We start from the raw sequence: 19,805 nt of genomic DNA, 5'->3' as shown, positions 1-19,805 counted from the left end.
TGTGGATATTGCAGGTTCACTTCTATCCTTGAAGTGTGAGCGTTTTTTAACGATAAAGCTGTGGAGCCATCGACATGGGTAAGAATCTAAAACATTGAATGGGTTTTTGATGTTCTATAACATGTAAACAACGTATTTCCATGTATGGATTTTGGAGCTTTAGGTTTTAATCGGTAAATTTTTGTTTTCTGCTGTCTATTTCTTTGATTAAATCCTAACAGTGGTATTAAAGCCTCTTATATGAGATTATGATGTTTAATCATCGCTGGAAAACATTTGATTTGATGATTACATGTTTTGTGTTTTAATTTGATTGATTTGGATTTGAATTAATTGGATTAAAATTGATATTGTTGTGTTGATGGGATTATTGAAATCTGTTGTGATTGGGCTGATTTTTTGTTGAAATCGGTGTAATTTTGAAACCCTAGATGCACCACTGTGTGTGGTAGTGCTGGCTATCATGCGTGGTGGTGCACGATAGCACCATGACCCAAAGCAACAACATCACCTATGTGTAGCAAATCGCGCAGGCGCTAGCGCGCGATTACTGTGTGCTTTCCACACAACAGCTGCCTACCGCCATGCATGGAGGATGGTATGAAAAAACATGGGGCCAACACCCATCAGGGTGTTCAAGGGTTGTGTGCTAAGGCACACAACCACTATCCCTAACAACCGCGATTGAAAAACTTGGGATTGTTGTCACTTTCACTGTAACGCCGCTATGTACGGTGGTTGCCCATGGCTGATCGTTGTTGCAAACAACCCAACCTTTTTGGCTTGACCTTCACTTTGTGCTTTCACACAAGTGTTTGACTAGTTGTGTGTTGTTATGCACAACTGTCTTGTTTTGGACAACCTGTGATTTTCCTCCGGGAAAATCTCTCTTATCTACACAATGGTGCTTATTTTAGCAATTCAAAAACTCACTTGTCACTGCATGTGTGAGGATTGCTTCAGTGGGTTTACATTAGTGTTTGGACTTTTGTAACATAAGGATTTATTCTATTTACAGTCAGTCGTTGCTAGTGTCTGTTAATTCACTATAGGTTTGTAAATAGGTCATAACGGATTCAATAGTGAGTCAGTTGACTCACGGTTTGCACCAGTGGATTGCTGAGATTTTAGTGCATGTTTAGCAAGTCTTTAACATTATTGCCTACATGCGTCGATGCACATAAAACCGATGTTTTGTGTAGCTTACACGTTGGTGTAGGCGGGTTTCATTTTGGGCTATTTTTGGCATTGTTGCGCATTGATGTTGATCCAAAACTTAATATAATTGTTGTTACGTATTATAATCATTCTGGAGCCCCAATTTGGAGAGGCCCAACAACAAGGGACTAAACTAAATGGTTTACAATTTGTTGGGCTTAAAGACAACATGGAATAACATCAAGGGGTAATTATAATTTACCAAGTGATAAAAAATTGTAGTTTTTGTTTGATTGTTATATGCATATTCTTGAGAGGAAATTGCATGGTGTTGGTTGCATTTGCCTTTTGACCTAGTTAAATTTGAGGATTGTAATTTCAATTTAAATAAGGCCTTTGTGCCTTGCCTTTCTTTTAATCTCCTGTATTTCTCTCTCTCATCTTACTCCCCTCGAATTTAAATCGAGGTTTCTTTTTATTGATGTAAAAGTTAAATTAGAATTTATTTTAATTTAATGTAATGATCAAGGAGAAAAAACATTGGATTGAAGAAGGCGAGTTTTTAAATTGAAAGTCCTCTAGTAATTTAATTACCTAGGTTGACATACAAATTCCGCAAGGCTCGGAGAATTTGGTTTAGTTAAGGCAATGCACCAATACATTTATCTTTATTGCTTAGTTTGCATGCTAAGGTTGAATGTTATGGATATAACATGTTAACAAAGATAACAAAATGATGAGAGCAAAACCAAAAGCAAAACCCTCATAAAAGGATATTAAGTCTATGATTAATGCCTTCCAACATCATGGGCTTAGTCAAACCATCAATCGATGTAACCTTATCAATCAATGAAGGGTATGCGTCTATCAATGAGAGGCTAAGTTGCATTGGGGTTTTTCCTTAATGATGTTGGGTAAGACTTAACTATTAGTTTGGCTTGTTTGATCAATAAAGGTTGAAAACGCACTAGAGGCATACGTAGAGAAGTGCAATTTCACAATGCACGGGATGATATGTAGTATCTACTCTACGAATCCAAGAGTTGCACTTGAGATTGATGGTTAGCGACATTGGATTATGTAACTGGTTTGTTTGCCCAAATTATATTTGAGGATTAATGATTGGTGCCATTAGCTGGTATAAATTGAATTTGTGGCCTACCTAAATCAACCCATTTTTATTCAAGGAAGGTTCAAAATGGAATTGATGGGATATGAGGCCCACTTAGAAGACCAATGGGCCTTCCCGAGTTTAATAGTGAGAGCTATTACAACTTAACTAAAATGGTGGGAGCGTTTAATTATTTAAAAGACCTTGATTAATCAAATTATAATATGATATTAACTCATTTTATTTTGCACTTGTGGACTCACAAAATGACATCCGACAACCTATCATTACAATCACTCTTTGAAAGAGAAAATCAGTTTGATGGTAATAATAATTTCATGGGCTGGTATAAACATTTTCAGTCTGTACTTGAGTCTGATGATGAATTATATACCACGGAGTGAGCCTTAGAGCTTGCTTATGATTCCACCCGGGAACCAAGGGACGTTTATTCACAACATTAGCATGAATTTAACATTGATAATGTAAGGCTTCTCATGCTATTGTCGTTGACACCAAGACTACAAAAATAGTGTGAGAACATGGATTTATCCACCATGATCTTAACTCTCCATCGAAACGAGAGGTATATGGTGTCATGTGAATTGTTCAGTTGCAAGATGAATAAGGGTGTCAAAGTAAGGCCTCATATGCTCAAGATGTTAGAGTATATTGAAGCACTGGAGGTAATGGGATGTGCTCTTGATGATGGTTTAGCAATAGACCTAGTCTTACAATCCTTGCCTGATACTTTTTCTCAATTTGTCCAAGACTTTGTTAAGAACAATGACGAGAAAGCCCTACCTAAGCTTTTGGAGGTATGGAGGCCATGGAGCTAGACATGGATAAAGCTTTGATGTTAGTTGATGTTAATTACATTGTGACATGTTGAACTAAAGTTTGATGACCTCATTGTTTATATGAGTTGTTTGTTTGTTTTCTTGTATGGAAATGTTTTATTGTCACTTTGGATGCATACGGTTTCGCTTTAATGGTAAGTGGCGGTGAAGGTTCGATATGAACATTTGAGGATTATTGTAGAGGACAAAAGTGTTGATTTTATGTTGGCTAATTCCCTAACTAAAGGACTACAACCTGTTGTTTTTAAACATCATGCATAAAACATGGGCGTTTTAGGGTCTTATGATATTTTGGGTTAGTGAGAGTTTGACATAATTTTTGGTGACTTTATGCAATTTTATTTTGATCATGATCATTGGTTTTATCACTGGATATATATATATATATATATATATAGATGATGAAATACAATATTTTAAGAATAAGGTTTCTCTTGGGAATGACAGTTGTATATGGTTGGTGAAATACAACATTTTGTTTCAAGAATGAAGTTTCTCTTGAGAATGACAGTTGTATAGGTATAATTCATGGTTGGATATCCTAAGGTTTATTGGTTGAAACATAGAGGCTTCATCGGAAGCCGTGAGATTTCTCTAGCTTTTTCTAGACAGGAATCATAAAGAGGACTGACAGGAATCATAAAGAGGATTGATAGGAAAATATTACATGTTTATAATCATCTTGTTCGTTGCTATTTCCTGCCATACTCCCAAATTACTAATCCATGTGATTTCAGTATTAGTAATTGTAATCATGGATTAATCTTATGTCGATTAAAGATGTAATGATTGCCTTGGTTCATTATTGATAATCATATTGACTAGATTGTTGGTGGAAGTGTTATCTATGGACTATTTCGTTTTCTTCAAACATTGGCCACTTTAAAGTTAAAAAGTTTGTTTACCCGGGAGTCAAAATTTTTGTATTTTCTTAAAATAAAATAAAATAATTAATGTTTCCCAAGTGGGAGAATGTTAGAATATTCCTAATTGTGGGCTAACATTAATTATGATTTGGTTTGATAAAACCGGGTAAATGCATAGTCCAATGAGATATCCTAATGGGCTTATATGATCATTTCATAATTTTCCCAATACACTTCATTTTATATAATCTAGGTTGATGGCAAGTGTGGGCGTGAGCCTGTAATGGGCTTTTGAATGATTGGTTTTGGGACATAATTTGTTTATATGAGGAACAAAGACCCCCAAGAACAAGAGACAGAGAGATTAATTGACAAAATTCTTCATTGATAACCACAATTTAGATTTAGGCTATTATATAGCCTTACACTTGAATCCAAATTACCCCCACAAGGACTTTAATTCCTATTCTAATTGCATAATAGAGTAACTGTAATTCCTAATTTAAAAGATGTCATAATTGTAAGATATCCTAAATGCCAAATTCTACTTATCGTATCCTTTTTGGATATCTCCTCAATCATCCAACGAGAGAACCAATGATAGGGTTTGGGATAAGATCTATTTATATGAGGAACAAAGATCTCCAAGAATAAGAGACAGAGAGAGATTAATTGACAAAATTCTTCATTGATAACCACAATCTAGATTTAGGCTATTATATAGCCTTACACTTGACTCCAAATGACTCCCAATAGAACTTGAATGCCTATTGTAATTGCATAATAGAGTAACTGTAATTGCTAATTTAAAAGATATCATAATTGTAAGATATCTTAAATGCCTAATTCTACTTATTTTATCCTTTTTGGATATGTCCTCAATCATCCCATAATCGGGTTCCTAACATAGAGTTTATTGGACCTTTATTGGGGGCCCAATAAATTGATATAAATTGGCTAGGTCCCCTTTCCAAAATATGATTGTACACTGAACCACATTTCGAAATTATCATTCTAGAACGTTTCTAGAAATGAAGACTGGTCATTACTTGCAGGGAATTCAAAAAATTCAAGAGTAATGGCAGAATCAGGTTTTTCTAATCCTTAATATTTGAATTCAGTATTCTATAATCAATATGCAGATCTTGGGATTAATTGTTATAATTGAGGGAATTCATGTTAGAATTCATACGAATTTTAGCTAGAAGCTTTTACTGACTTCTGTTGCCCGTGTTCAAGTTAGCAAAACTTATATGGGTTAGTTTTGTCATAGTCAATGTAAAGTCACTTTTAGTTTGTTTTAGCAAGTGGTGCCAGCCCATTGTACTCTGTAACTTTGTCTTTGGATCAAGGCAGCAGTTACTTTTTGTAAGTGATTAAGTCCTTCAGTCAATAAAATTCAGTTTTCTGGAATTGTTACTTTGCTTTTGAATTGATATGCAGGCCTTTGACTGTCTTGTTCCCATAATAAGATACCATCTAGTCATGGGTGATAGCTCTTTCATCCTCGTTACAAAATCATAATTTTAAATATTATAAACAACTCAACCATGAATTTAATATATTAGTTAACTGAACACTTTTTGGATTATAAATTGTAAAATAAGTAATTACGGGAGAAGGTGCAACAACCACAAACTCAGCCTTAATTAAATTGTAATCATGTTTACTTACCAATAAATTCCACAACATGTAGTTTGGCTAAATTCTTGTAGCCGCAAAATCACATAATAATTGTCCACTTTTATAACCCCCAAATCTAGGTTTTATTAGAATAAATTCATAACATGAAAGTTACAAACAAAATACATAAAACTTATAAATACACTTAAACAATGCAATATAATTGCCAAAGCCCACAAATATTCTTTATTCTACAGTTCTACCAAATTATAAATTAACTAAAAGAACATTGTATTCTTTTATTTTATTTTAATATTATTATCAGGTTTACTATATTACCAGATCGACAACAAATTCCATTTGCAGAATCTATGGAGGAGCTTTCTTCTCACTCAAATACTTCCCAATGGCTTCTGCAAGTGCTTCCACTACCTCGGTGTTTACTATAGAACCAAGATTTGCATCATCAACCTTATACTCTATTGCTGATCTTATAATACTTGATGTAGAATTTTTCTCAATAATTTCAAAGTGACCTATATAAAGACTTCTTATCATTAACCGTTAAAAATATTTCTTTCGTATGACTAGCTCTAGGAGCGAACAAGCTGGCGCAGCAAGCACCGTATCCACTGAGAGCAGGCCGTGCATTTTGATGCTATTTGGTTTTTTTTTTAATGGGCTGGTACATTGTTGTGGTAGTATTTATAATGGTTTATTTGCAGAGAGATTCAATAGATGTGAATGGGAAAAAGTCAAAGGTTTGACTTCTAGGGGGACCATAGGATTTTGATGGCTTAACGCTAAATCAAATTAAATATGACAACTTGTCCCACAATTTAAAATAAAAGTGGTTTAAGGAATTTTAAATAAATAATTTAATTCATTTTAATTTTTAAATTATAATGATATAAATCCACTTAGAACACTTAACAAAAAACACAGAAAACGCAGAAAAACAGAGCAAAGAGAGAGAAACTCAGGTTTGTTATATTGATGATGATAAAATGATACATGCGTAAAGTGTTTTTATATATACATGTGCACTGCATGTATTTTGAATGTGCATTGTAATAGAATCAAACTAACTCCCTGACACATCCGCTACAATCAATGGTCAGATTTCATTACATCCTTATATCCTTTCTTAAAAAAAACTTCCGCACTTCTTCACTTTTCCATTACGTTCTTTCTCATATCCTAATATCCTCCCTTAAACAAAACCTTCTCAACTGATTAACAAAGAATAGAACACAGCAAAGATTGTTTGCATTTCGTCATGACACAGGAAAGCTGCTGCATGAATTCCAAGTACTTCATTCCACAACAAAAAAAAAAACCTTTCTGCATTTCATGAACTGCTCGAGATGATCAGATAGCTCAACTAGGCACTAGACGTAGAAGTCACTGAACCATAAGTTTGATGCACAAGAAAAGGTGGTTTAACGTTGAGCTTGTCACAAAGTAGTTCAAATCTGGAAGCTAATAGAGCTTTAGTAAATATGTCGGCAGTTTGATGTTCAGTAGGAACAAACTGAACTTTGAGCTTGCTGGAGGTAACTTGTTCTCGGACATAATGAGCATCCAGCTCAATATGTTTTGTTCTACCGTGAAAAATAGGATTTGAAGCCAGTGACCCTGCACTCTGATTATCACACCATATGATAGGGATCTCTGGTAGTGGTAGTCCAATTTCAGAAAATAGACTAAAAAACCAGGCTAACTCAGTAGAACCTTGAGCTAAGGCTTTGCATTCTGCTTTAATGGAGGATAACGCCACTACTTTTTGCTTCCTGGAGTTCCATTGAATCAAATTAGATCCAACATACACACAGCATCCACTGGTAGAACATCTGTCTGAAGGCTTGCAGGCCCAATCAGCATCTTTATAGCAGATTAGATTAAATCTGGTATTAGGACTAAACAATACACCATAGTTTAAGGTTCCTTTGATATACCAAAGAAGCCTTTTACAGGCTTGCCAGTGCGACTGTGTTGGAGCCTTAAAAAACTGACTCAATTTGTTGACTGAAAAAGAGATATCAGGCCTGGACAATGTGAGATACTGAAGTGCACCAATTATACTTTCGATAGAAAGCTGGATTCTCAAATGGTTCACTACCTTTAAGAGCTAATTTAGTGCCAACAGCCATGGGAGTGGTGCAGGGATTACAGTCCAACATTTTGGTTTTGTGTAACACCCAACATTGAGGTACATGATTTAAATTATGTTGTATAGCCCTTAGTTAAATTTTGTTAGAATTATTTTAAGAGAATATGAAGAAAATGCCTTAAACTTGCATTAAGGGTAAAATAGTCTTTTCACTCAAAACTAGTTGATTTTGTGGGGAGTGAAAAGAGATAGAAAATCATAGAGAATACAATAAAAGTGAAGGCATTTTGGTAATTGACTAAGGGACAAAGATGGAATTTCTAAGAAAGAGTAAGGGCAAAATGGGAAAGTGAGTTTATAAACTAAAATGTTAAGGGTTTGAAACCCTTATTTCGTTCATATCAACCCCACACTCCTCCTCCTTTTCCCTCAAATTTTCATTCACTTTTCCAAGGAATTTGAGGGCTTTTGAGTAGATTTTCATAGGGTTTTGATTCAAGGCATCAAAAGGTAAGGATTCATGCTCTTTATTCATGTTTTATTTGTGTAAAAGTTGAGTTCTTATGAAGTTTATGCTTAGGGTTAAGAGAAGATTTGAATCCAACAAGAGTAAAGAGCTTAGGAGAGACTACTCAAGCAAAAGGTAAGTAAATTCCACTCAAAATCCAACTCAAGCTAAAATTTAAGAATTCAAGTGAGTAGAGATTTATTTTAAATATGCATATGTTGTGATTATTGAGAAATTGAGATGAGATTGATGATGAATAATGCTTGTTGTTGGATATATTTGAATATGAGAAGTATATGTGATGATTTGATGATGGGTTGAAATTGGAAGAATTGGAGAAATTTTTTTGGAGTGTGTTTTCCATGTAGGTATGTGATGCTACAAGAGAGTTTTTCTCTCATTTTGGATGGTTTGAGAAATAAATAGAATGATAAATGAATTAGGGTTTGTTTATGCACAACTAATGTTTGATGAAAGGTCTAAGTGAAAACTGCCCTGTCACAGCTGTGACTTTCTGAGTGATTTTTGGGCATCTTACAGATTGAACTGGGTTGAGACCAAAACACAAAAGTTATAGCCCTGTCTCTAAGCTTTAAAACGAGACAAAAATCGTAGCAATCCGATGTGTATAACTCAAGTTATGCCTTCTTGAATAAGACCTGTGCAGAATGACTATCTTTGATGCAACATTGCATTTGTGCATTTCATAAGTGCATTAAGTAAGAAATTTTAAGCATGAGCCATCCATATGCATATAATTGGGTATGTGTAGAAATTTAAGAAAGAATAAAGAATAAAGAATGAAGAATAAAGAATAACGAAAGAAAGAATAAAACACCCTAAGAATAAAGAGAAAGGAAGAATAAGTATTAAAGGATTAAAGAGTGTTAAAAGAAAAGTAAAGGATAGGTTGATGTGATGGGGAACCGTGAGTGTTAAGAAGAAATTCCCACATACACGCCACCATAATTGAGTGGCATAAGAAGAAGAAAAATTGTACGGCCTGTAAGAGTGTATGTGGATGAGGTTGTACCAAGAATAATTTCCTATATGCACGCCACCTTAATTGAGTGGCCTAAGAAGAAAAAAGAAAGAAGCTTTCGTACGATCCACAGAGTGCATATAGATAAGAACTGTACTCACTCACACGGCCAAGGTTCCAAATCCATACATTAACCGAGACCGATCGGCAAAGAATAAGAAAAGAAAGAATAAGAAAAGAAAAGAAAAGAAATAGAACAAGAAAACAGAAATAAGAAAGAAAAAGCATTTTGTGCATTATTGCATATGCATTTTATTCATGTACATTGCCATGAATTTAATCATGGTTAGGAAGAATAGAAATAATAAGAAAGAAAGAATAGAAAGAAGTAGAAAGAAAGAAAAGAACAGTGAGAGTAAGAAACAGAGAAAGAAAAAGAAGAAAAAGAGTAGAGTAAGGAAAGAATTAAAGAGTGATGCACGGGGATAGCGGAGTAGAGGATTTACTTACTGAGCATTTTTGTGCTCACCCCGTTGCTTTCTATGTTTTTGCAGGAAATAGGTGAGGATGCGGTCGGATGGACGTCGGCAAGTGGAGAGACATGGCTACACTGTCCACCATTTTGATAGTTTTTGTATATGTTATTTTTGTATTGTGTAAAGAATGTATATATTAAGTAAAGATAAAACTTGGGCCCAACTACTTTTTAGTCAATATATATGTATTTTCATTAAGTATATTTTATGAGCATATTAATAAAAAGAAGTCATTACATTTTGACCAGTAAGTCCTTTGCATACTTTACCTGGTTTATGTGCAAATGAGGCTTATCTCTTGTAATTTCAAACCTGAGAAAGTAGTGTAGTGAACCTAGAGTTTTTAGAGCAAACTGAGTGTTGAGGTTGGCAACGATCTTGTGAACCAGACTTGAGTCATTGCTAGTGAGGAGTATGTCATCGACATAAACCAGAATATATACTTGCACTTCTTGTTGCTGATAGATAAATAGACTGGGATTAGCTAAAGAATGTGAGAAACCCTATGAAAGAAATGCTTTTTTGAGCTTATCGAACCAGGCCCTTGGTAACTGCTCGAGACCATAAAGTGCTTTGGTTAATTTGCAAACATGATGGGGATATTGTGGACTGACAAAGCCTTCAGGCTATACCATGTGAACTGTTTCAGTAAGCTCTCTATTCAAAAATGCATTATTAACATCCAGTTGTTGGATGTCCCACCCGTAGCTCACTACAAGGCTCAAGATAACTCTAATTGTTGGAGATTTTGCCACATGACTAAAATTCTTTAGATAATCAATCCCAGGGTTCTGCTGAAACCCTTTTGCCACTAAACTTGCTTTAAAATGTTGAATGGAGCCATCAGGATTGGTTTTAACTTTGAACACCCACTTACAACCCACTGGATGCGTATCAGGAGTAACGGGAACCAGCTCCCAAGTGTGATTGGACTGCAGTGCATCAAATTTAGCCTGCATGGCTGCCTTCCATGAAGGATGAGAAAGACCCTCAGATACGGTAGCTAGTTTTGTAACATTACAAGATGAAGTGGATACAAGAGCAGTTTGGAGAGATTTGTTTTGGACCTGGTTTGCATGGGATAGGTGTTTAAGGACTTGTCTTGTGCACGTTGAGTTGTAGGATCAGGTATAGGTAAGCTGACCACTAAGGGAATGGTATCATATGACTCATTAGGAGAAAGTGTTATGGGAGATAGGATAGAATCTGATTGTGGAAATGAGTCTGTAGAGGGAGTACTGATTTGTTTAGAAGAAGTTGAGATAGGAGACAGTTGTAAGGATGACAAAGGTAGATTTCTTGGAGATATGACCAGAAAGTTGGAATGATCATGTGTGGTGGGACAAGCAGAAGACAGATGTGATGAAGAGGATAAGGTAGGATTAAATGATGACCTTGTTGGTAACTGATCACGTGTGGTAGGACTAAAATCACTAGACACATTATTTAGAGGTACAGAAGTGGGAACAGACCAGGAAAAAGAGACAGGAACATGAGCCAAGGACTCAGACGTAGTAGCCTTTTTAGATGTTGAAATAGATTTGGAAGAAGTATGAAATGGGAAATCAGACTCATCAAAGTGAACACTCTAACATGTATAGACTTGACCAGAAGAATCTAAGCACAAATAACCTTTATGTTGAAGACTATACCCAACAAATGTACACTTAACAGTATGGAAATTAAACTTATGAGCATTGTAAGGTTGAAGAAATGGATAGACTGCACAACCGAGAACGTTAAGAACAGAATAGTTCAGAATAGTATGAAAAAGTTTCTGGAAAGGACATAAATTATCTAGAACAGGGGACAGAAGTCTATTTGTAAGATAAACTGAGGTTTGAAATGCATACCACCAATACTTTAGTGGCATACTAGCTTGTGCAAGGAGAGTTAATCCTTTCTCTACAATCTGACGATGCTTCCTCTCTACCTTCCCACTTTGTTGATAGGTATGAGGACAAAGATGCCTAAAGAGTATGCCATGTTCCTTAAAATAAGAGACTAAACTCCTATATTCCCTTCCCCAATCAGTTTGGACACATTTGACAAAGGCATTAAACTATTTTTCTACTAGTTTGTGGAACTGAGTAAATATGGTGTAAGTATTAGATTTGTTATTTAAAGGAAAAATCCAAGTAAACCTAGTGTGGTCATCCAAAAATTGTATATAATACCTAAAGCCTTCAGGGGAGGTGATTGGTGAGGGTCCCCAAAGATCGAAATAAATGAGTTCAAGAGGTTGGATGCTTGAGAGTCAGACTTGGGGTAGGTAGATTGATGTAGTTTGCCATATTGGCAGGCTTGGCAAAATTTGATGTTTGGTTTTGCAGGATGAGGTAATTGTAGTGTTTTAAGAATGTTTGTGAGCACTGAAATGTTAGGGTGACCAAGGCGTTTATGCCATAGCATAAAATCAGTTTTGCAGGCTAGAAAAACATTCAATTTATTTCCAATAGAGGTACCAGTTACAACTGAAATAGGAGCAGATACAGACGGATTAACATGACTAATACAAGACTGACTATTGACAGAAACATTCAAAGGTGTACATTTATTATAAGTGGAATACAACTTTTGAGTTTTAGAGAGGATATCAACATTCTTATTAGAGACACTGACGTGAGGAACAAGACTACTGGTGATGGACTTTAAGGAGATTGAGGGATCCAAAACTGCACTAGATGGAGAACACGAATGAACTGGAACTTGAATGCGATAAAGTCCAGCTCTAAGTACCTGTGAAGAAGAATGACCTGGGATAGTTTGTCTTTAACCACACTGATCAGTAAAGAATTCCACAAGAACATCATTATCTCTAGTGAGCTTGGATACACTAAGTAAATTTTTTGTGATATGAGGAACAAATAGAACATGTCTAAGGTGTAAAGTTTTAACAGGGTAAAGTAATATACTAGAACCAGTATGAGAGATTGATTACAACTCACCATTGCCAACCTGGAGTTGTTCATTTCCAGTGTAGGGAGAGCTTGTTGTAAGCTGTGAAAAATCTGAAGTAACATTATCCATGGCTCTTGAATCCATATACCAAGCAGCATCTTAAACAGTGGTTGGTATGGCAACATAGTTGATAGTAGCAGAGGTATGATTAGGGGACTGAGATTGTGCCATGAACACTTGATTGGATTGATTGGCATTAGTAATTGTTGGCTGATTTACAATAGGTGTAGAAGATGGACCAGTACCTGTCAAGAATTGAGCATGGTATCAAGTTTGGTACGGTGGACTGCCTTGTGTGTAATGAGGAGGAGGAGTAGAAGAGTACTGTCCTCCTGTTAATGTAACAACTGCTATAAACTAGTACAATGCATGCATAATAATAGAAAATGGGCCCAAAACTTTCTTTTTATTATAAGTACTAAGTCTTTTATACACAAAGAGCATTATTTACAAAATGCCATTTAAAAGAGACAAAAACAGGGGAACCAGTGTAGCTATTGCTCCTCGCTTGCCGACGCCCCTCCGACTGCATTATCACCTAGATCCTGCATCCACAAAGGAAAATGACGGGGTGAGCACAAAATAATGCTCAATAAGTAAACCCTCCATCTATCTATCCCCGTAAGTATTTCTCTTAATTCTTTCCTCACACTTTCTTTCTATTGTTTTCTACTAAACGTCATGGCCTCATCTTACCGGAGGTACGGCCGGATGGCGTTCACACAACGCCATCACACTCTTCATGACTGTCGGGTGGAGTTCACACAGCACCAACCCGCTCATAATGACTATCGAGTGGGGATCACAAAGCACCTATCCGGTTTCCATAACTATCGGGTGGAGATCACAAAGCACCTACCCGTTTCTCATGACTTTTCGGGTGGTGATCACAAAGCATCAACCCGTTTCTAATAACTATCGGGTGACGATCACAAAGCATCAACCCGTTTCTAATAGCTATCGGGTGACGATCACAAAGCATCAACCCGTTTCTCATGCTCTTCTCATAGCACTTCTCATTCTCTCTACCCTTAGAGTAGTTGCATTCATAAAGTTCTCTACTCATAGAGCAAGTGCCTACACAAAGTTTTCTACTCTTTCTTAAGTCATTTCTCAATGCACAATTAAGGCATATGGATGGTTCATCTCCACTAATGCACTATGAAATGCCAACATGCAATGTTGAAAAAATTAAGATTCACTACTCATACCCAAACCTCTATTAGGCATTTCATCAAACAACCTCAGTGCATAAAACTCTACTATACAATGATCTATGTCTTTCTCTAACCATCCAAAATGGAGAAAACTCCCTCACATAGCCATAATTCCTGCCAAAGAATACACTTCCAAAAAGGATTTCTCAATATCCTTTAATTCCATCTCAAACTACCTTTCCAACCTACATCTCATTTCTCATAATGTAAATGTTGAACAATCACAAAGCAATAATAATCTCCATTTGAGACTCAATAACATAGCATATAACATGTATACACATCAACAATTGCTATTAAAACCCTAATCAAGAAAATTCTCAAATCTCCACTTGGGTTGGGATTTACTTACCTTGTGATGGAGAGATCTCCTAGCACTTCCTTTCTCTTGGTTTGCTTGACTTTTCTCTACCCTTAAAACAATTCCACCAAAGACCTCAATATTCAAATATCCACAACTCACAAACTTCACATCCAGCAAGAATCCTTACCTTAGGATGCCTTAGATTGATTTTCTACCCCAAATCACTCCAAAAGCCCCAAAAGTCCCTTAACAAGAAAGGAAATTGAGAGGAATAAGAAAGGAGAGTGGTGATGGAGAAGAAAATGAAGGGTTTGCAATTACTTATCCTTTTAACACCTCTTGCACAGACCTTCCCATTTTGCCCTTACTCTTCCTTAGGAACTCCATCTATATCCTTTGATTCATTACAAAAACACCCCCACAATAACATATCCTCCATGAAAAATCATTTCAATTTACTCCCCACTTTTCCTACTAATTAGGGGTAGAATGTTCAAATTGCCCTTAGGGAAGAAAATATCTAAATTTAACAATATTTTGTTGGCACGTCGCCGCGGCGAGGAATCTTCTGTCGCCGCGGCGAAACTGTCCAGCAGTTTCCCCGTGGCTACAACACCTCTTCGCCGTGACGAAGATTATTCTTCGCCCCGACGAAGCCTGAAACACTAAACTTCTTCTATTTTCAACCAATATCAGGCAAGTTTTCAACATATCACTCAAAGGCCAACCAAACAAAATGAATCAACTCAAAAGAGCAAAGAAGAAGCATTAACTACGTACCTCAAGTGGGGCGTTACAATTCTTCCCCCCTAAAAGAATTTCGTCCCCGAAATTCAACAAATAACCTGGGAAGCGATTCTGCATGTCCCGCTTCAACCTCCCATGTGGCCTCTTCCACTTTGTGATTCCCCAAAGGATCTTCACTAACGGCAACCCCTTGTTTCGAAGCTCTTTAATCCTTCGATCTAGAATCTGAACTGGACGTTCTTCATATCCTAGATTCTCTGTTACTTCAACTTCCTCTACACTCAGGATGTGGAGGGGATCACTTACTATTTCTGTAGCATCGAGACATGGAAAACATCATGCACCCTTCCATGCTAGGTGGTAGTGCCAATTTGTAGGCCACCTTTCCCACTCGTTGCAATACCTCAAATGGACCTATATATCACGTTGCTAACTTCCCTTTGCTTTCGAAGCGATTACTCGCTTGTAAGGGAAACTTCAAAAACACTTTGTCGCCCCCTTGGAATTCCACCTCTTTCCTCTTCAAGTCGGCATAACTCTTCTGTCGATCTTGGGTTTGTTTCATTCTATTTCTGATTAACTTCACATCTTCAACCAGTTTCTAAGTCACCTCTGGCCCAAGAGCGGTACTTAACTCATCCTTTTCCCTACTTCATCCCAATGTAGTGGAGACCTACATCGTCTACCATATAAAGCCTCGTAAGGTGCCATTCTAATTGTAGACTGATAACTGTTGTTGTAGGCAAATTCCATTAAGGGTAACATCTCATGCCAGGATGCTGGATAATCCATGCAACAGGCTGAACATATCTTCGAGCCCTGATTGGTTCTCTCGTTTGGCCATCTGTCTGAGATGATAGGCAGTACTGAATGCTAAACAGGTACCCAAATTCCTCTGTAAACTCGTCCAGAAAGCTGAAACAAATCTGGAATCTCTATCTGCTATAGTCTCGGGCACACCATTCAATGTAACATCTCCTTGAGGTAATCTGAGCCAGCTGATCTGTAGTGGTACTCTCCTTTACTGGAAGGAAATGGCCTGATTGGTTAATCTATCCACAATCACCCATATAGCATACACCCTTTCTGTCCTTAGGGAGACCCGTGATAAATCCATCGAAATGCTCTCCCATTTCCACTCTGGAATACTCAGTGGTTGAAGCAACCCGACGGCCGTTGTGTTCTGCTTTCACCTGCTGACAAGTTAGACATTATCTACAAACTCGGCAATGTCTTTCTTCATACCTGCCCACCAATAGCCTTTTCTTACATCTTGATACATCTTGGTTGCTCCCGGTGAGCTGTACGTATGTCATGAGCCCATAAAGATTTTCTGTTTCAACTCCTCATTTGGAGGAATGCACAACCGATTCCTGAAATAGAGGACACCATCTCTCACAAGAACTCTGATGTCTTGCCCTCAAGCACTTGCTGAACTGTTTTCTGACACCACTTATCGGCCACTTGCTTTTCTCTGACTTCCTTCAGTAAAGTAAACTGTACCTCTAAACTGGCAACTCTCCCCGAACCACTTCAATCTGTTCTTTGACAATTCTTCTATTAACGTTTTCTGCTTGGTAAGCCGGGATAAAGAGGCTTTCTACTCAAGGCATCGGCTACCACATTGGCTTTTCCCGTTGATACTTGATCTCCATTCATAATCCTAAACCAGCTCTAAACACCTTCTCTGCCTCATATTCAATTCCTTTTGAGTGAAGAATACTTTAAACTCTTGTGGTCGGTGTAAATATTACTCTTTACCATAAAGGTAATGCCTCCAAATCTTAAGGCAAAGACCACGGCTGCCAACTCTAGGTCATGCATAGGGTATCTAGTCTCGTACTCTTTCAGTTGACGAGAAGCATAAGCTATGACCCTACCTAACTGCATCACACAGCGCCAAGTCCCTGCAAAGAGGCATCTGTTAGATGTCATACTCTACACCCTCCTGTGGTAACACTAATACAGGAGCTGTTGTTAATCTCTTCTTCAACTCTTGGAAGCTTTCTTCACATATTGCTGACCAAACAAAAGGAGTTTCTGTTTGGTAAGAGCTGTTAATGGTTTAGCCAATTGGGTGAATCCTGCTACAAAACGTTGGTAGTAACCTGCTAAGCCTAAGAAACTCCTGATTTCTTTCACTGTTCTCGCCTTCTGCCATTCAAGGATTGCCTGCACTTTACTCGGATCTACTGAAATCCCTTCCTTCGACACAGTATGACCTAGGAATATCACCTGATCAAGCCAAAACTCACACTTAGAAAATTTGGCACACAACTTTCTTTTCTCTCAATCGCTGCAATACTAATCTCAAGTGTTCCTCATGTTCTTCCCTCGACTCAGAATAAATCAGGATGTCGTCAATGAAAATAACATAAACTGATCCAAATACTCATGGAATATCCTATTCATCAAGTCCATAAAAACTATGGGGTGTTAGTCAGCCGAAAGGCATTACTACAATCATAATGCCCATATCTTGTACGAAGGCAGTTTTAGCCACATCTTGCTCAACTACTCTTACCTGTAATACCCGACCTCAATTGATTTTGGAGAACACTGCCGCTCCTTTCAACTGATCGAAAAGGTCTCTATCCAGGGTAGAGGGTACTTTCTTCACTGTAACTTTATCATCTCCTATATCAATACACATCCTTAGTGATCCATCTTTCTTTTTCACAAACAGGATTGGGGCTCCCCAAGGAGAATGTCTCGGTCGGATAAAGCCTTTATCTAGAAGCTCTTGGAGTTCTTCTTTAACTTGAGCTCACTGGCATTGATAAGGGGCCTTAGATATGGTGCCGTCCTGGTGTCTAGTTCGATACTAAATTCTACCTCCCTTTCTGGAGGCAAGCCCGTAACTCTTTCGGAAACACATCTAGAAAGTCTCGAACTACCGACACCCTCTGAATCTCTGGCTGTGGAGCATCCCCATTTTGCACTACATGGGCAATACCCGAACACCCCTTTCTCAACATCTTCCTAGCTTTCACACTACAATCAGCATGCTCACTGATGACCCTCTCCAAAACTAAACTTATCTCTACTATCGAGATTAAATCTCGCTTTCTTTTTCCGACAATCAATCTCTACTCCATATCTCCCTAGGAAATCCATGCCCAAATCACATCAAAGTCTGCATATCAAAAACTATTAATCAACTGTTAACTCTCTACCCTGAATCACCATGGACTCTCCCGACAACATCTCTTGCGTCAGAACACTAACTCCATCGGGTAACTCTATCTTAATGTTTTAACACTCTAATAGGTTTCAAACCTAATCTCTCAATCATCCCATACGATATAAACGAATGAGTGGCTCCTGAATCAATTAAAGCATATAAAGAAACTAATGAAATAATAACTGACCAGTAACGGCTGATGGACTGGCTTCTGCTTTACCCTGTGCACAGTAAACACTCTGGCATTCGCAGTACCTCCTGACCTCTGGCGGTGATGGAAGAGGAGCTTTACAATCTCTCATCATGTGCCCTAGCTGTCGGCACCTATAACACACCTCTGGTCCTTCACATTCTCCGGGGTGATTCTTCCCGCATTTAGGGCAAAGAGGAAACCCTTCCGCGGGGCCGTTTATTCTTCCACTCCCTCTTATTCTGTCTATACTGAAACTTCTTCTTCTGATCCTTCATTTCTTTACCTCTTACACTTTCTTGTTTCTCTCTCTGTGGGCGGAAGGTGGCTCACGCGGTCCTCCTGTCGAGGATCCGACTGGGAAATCTTATTCTCAAAATCTCTGCCTTCATTGCCCGCCTCAAAGCCTCGCTATAATTTCGAGGAGGATTAGAACTTGTCATTATATCCCGGGCTATCTCCGGCTTCAACCCATGCACAAACTTATCCCTTCTCAATGCCGGAGTACTAACTATTCCGAGTGCAAACCTTGCAGAGAGTTAAATTTCACCGGATTACTCCTTCACGGCACAGACCCTTGCTATAAGCTGATAATTCTGGACCTTCTCATGGACTGGTCTTCTGTTCTGTAATCAGCCTCAAACTCTTGCCTGAACTCTTCCCAAGTCATCGTTGCCACTCATGAGCTTCTTCCATTAATTCCCACCAAATTCAGGCATCACCCTGAAACAAGAAACTCGTATACCGGATCTCTCCCCGATCTGTCATAGGAAATAAACCTGTGGCTGTTCTACGGACCCAAACCACTCTTTTGCTATTACTGTATCTGTAGTACCCTTAAACTCTGAGGTTTTGATGTTGACTGGAAAGACCGTAAATCGGTTCCACTCTATTCTGTACTGGGAAAGGTACCGGTTATCCTCTTTCGACATTTGTAACTGGTGTACCTGTACGGGGTTTTCAACTCTCCCTTGGGTTTCTACCATGACTTGCTGTAAATCCCCCGAATTCTAGCTTCATCCAAGGAAGGGGGCGTAGACTTGGTGGGTTAAAGGTTCTCCTTCATTCACCAACCCTTACCACGTTTTCGGTAACTACGCCTCATCTACAAAATAATCACACCAATCAACTCGAGAACACATTACTGTAAGGAAAGAATTAACTCACACAGTCGATTTTAGGACGTCGTGGCGATGAGAATAGTACACTATTCATTCCCAAAATCTTGGCTCTGATACCAAAATGTAACAACTGCCGTAAACTAGCACAATGCATGCAATAATAAAGAAAATGGCCCAAAACTTTCTTTTTATATAAGTACTAATCTTTATATACAAAAGCATTATTTACAAAATGCCATTTAAAAGAGACAAAAACAGGTGAACCAGTGTAGCTATTGCTCCTCGCTTGCCGACGCCCCTCCGACTGCATTATCACCTAGATCC

Source organism: Pistacia vera, unplaced genomic scaffold, assembly GCF_008641045.1.
Source record: "Pistacia vera cultivar Batoury unplaced genomic scaffold, PisVer_v2 Contig93, whole genome shotgun sequence".
Taxonomy (NCBI): domain Eukaryota; kingdom Viridiplantae; phylum Streptophyta; class Magnoliopsida; order Sapindales; family Anacardiaceae; genus Pistacia; species Pistacia vera.
The sequence above is the reverse complement of the archived record's forward strand: the minus strand, read 5'-3'. Positions refer to the sequence as shown.